Source organism: Pteropus vampyrus, unplaced genomic scaffold (assembly GCF_000151845.1).
Source record: "Pteropus vampyrus isolate Shadow unplaced genomic scaffold, Pvam_2.0 Scaffold25, whole genome shotgun sequence".
Classification (NCBI taxonomy): domain Eukaryota; kingdom Metazoa; phylum Chordata; class Mammalia; order Chiroptera; family Pteropodidae; genus Pteropus; species Pteropus vampyrus.
Window position 1 is genome coordinate 7,629,409 of NW_011888806.1, and position 2,164 is coordinate 7,631,572.

At 33.9% G+C, this 2,164-nt stretch overlaps 1 pseudogene; it reads right to left on the minus strand.

Moving 5' to 3' along the window:
• Window positions 1-726: 726 nt before the first annotated feature.
• Window positions 727-845, minus strand: LOC111737363 (annotated as a pseudogene).
• Between the last annotated feature and the right edge of the window lie 1,319 nt (window positions 846-2,164).

The following is a 2,164-nucleotide window of genomic DNA, read 5'->3' on the forward strand; positions in this document are numbered from 1 at the left end:
TTTTTTAATGATCAGCTTAACTACTTCAATTCAAGCAAAAATAAGAGTACTATTAAATGAGTAAATGAAGAGCAGTATAAAGTTCTCTGTAGGAGGACTGAAATTTGGTGAAGACAAAATAGAGTTTCAATAAAGAAATTCCTACTAAAATCATAACGTAGACAAATGGGTTTGTGGAGGCAGTTTTGTTGTCTCTTCAGTTCTACTGTATCTGCGTATTTCTTCTTACAACCAAAATTAACCTCCACAGGTCTTCAAACAAAAACCAGTAGCACCATTTTAATCCTTTCTACTTCCAAAAAGGAAATCAAATGCCTTTATTTTACTTCCTAATTTTATAATTTTTAATTAAATTTATTGAGGTAACATTGGTTCATAACATTATATAAATCTCAGGTGTACAACCTTATAATACAACATCTGTTTACTCTATTGTATCCTCATCAACTGAAGTCTAGTCTAGTCTCCTTCTGTCACCATGTATTTGTCCCCCTTTACCTTTTTTGTCCTCTCCTTAGCCCCTTTCTTCTCTGGTAACCACCATTCTATTGTCTGTATCTATGAGTTTATTTGTTTTGTTTGTTCATTTGTTGCTTTTTATTTTATAACCCAAATATGAGTTTATTTTTTATTTTATTTTATTTTTTTAGGTGAGGCAACCCTTGGTTGACCTCACAGATTGCAAGGACCTGGTCAACTTACAATCCCTTATTTTTTATTTTCTTACACCTACAGTACCTGATCTTCCTAGGTGGTCTCCCATCCAAGTGCTAACCAGGCCTGACCCTGCTTAGCTTCCGAGATCAGATGAGATCGGGCTTGTTCAGGATGGCATGGCCGTAGACCCAAATATGAGTTTAATCATATGGTTCTTGTCCTTTTCCAAATGACTTGTTTCCCATCTCTGAGTATCTACTTGAAAAAAATTGAAAAACACTTTTTCATAAACATATATGCAACCCTATGTTCATTGCAGCATTATTCACAATACCCAAGACATGGAAAGAACCTAAGGGTATTCAGTGAATGATTGGATAAAGATGTAGTACATATATACAGTGAAATACTACTCAGCCATAAAAATAAAAAAAAAAAAAAAGATGAGATATTTCCTAATTCTTAACACAATAGTTGAGAGAAAAAGGTTTGGGAATGAAATGCAGGCATGGGCTTTGCCATGAAATGGGGTCATCGCTTGGGCTAGTTTAGAGAAAGATAAGTATAAAATTTTAGGAAAGAGGATACCAAGGGAATAAAAAGAAAATTTAATTTAAAAATTAAAAAAATAATAAACAATAATATCTACCAAGTGCTAGAATAGAACAAGAGTCTCCCAGAAGAGTTACAAGATTTTCTTCTGCTGAATAAGGGTGAGAAAAATCTGACATAAATCTCAATGGCTTTCTCTGCATGGTGTTATAAGTGTATTCCATTAAGTTGCTACCATTAGGTTTTTCACAATTAAACCATTTATCCATGATGCCAAAACATTAACCTTGTTTGTGTTTCATTGTACATGAGGGCATTACGAATACTATTAGGATATTCTAACAGAGAGTTTTACTTTTATGAATTTACTTACGTTTTCCTCTGTTTATATTCTTATTTAGGAAGAAATAAGAGAAGTGTCTTTACTCCTGCCATATTATAACATAATATGTGACATTTTAATATCAGTTTAGATGCTGTGGTCCCAGCAGCAGCAGTGGTTTGGCATCCCTGAAGGCCTGGTTAATGCCTAAACTACTCAAAGAGCAGTGAACTGTGTTTTAGTCTGATTTTCTGAAAGTAGATAAAATATTAACTGATCTCCAGAGAGCTGCTGTTCCTAATAAACACAGCTCCCAAAAGGAAGTCAAACCATGCTCTGGGCTCTATCGCTAAGGAATTTCATCAGTGTCAGAGCAAATCAATCAACCAACTTGAAAATAGCTCTTGAATGGTAAGGCATCATTATAATCAACAGATATTTTTACTGAGCTCACTGTGAACAGGATACCTGTTAGGTAACAAGGCTACAAAATAGCTCAAGAACTAATATCTAGTTGCAGTCTACTCATTTTAATAGTAAAGTTCCTACCAGAAATGTATGAAATTCTCCAAAAGGTTTTCTCTTTCTGTATACATTTCTAAGCCAATTTTTCAAGAGAGCCATTATCACATT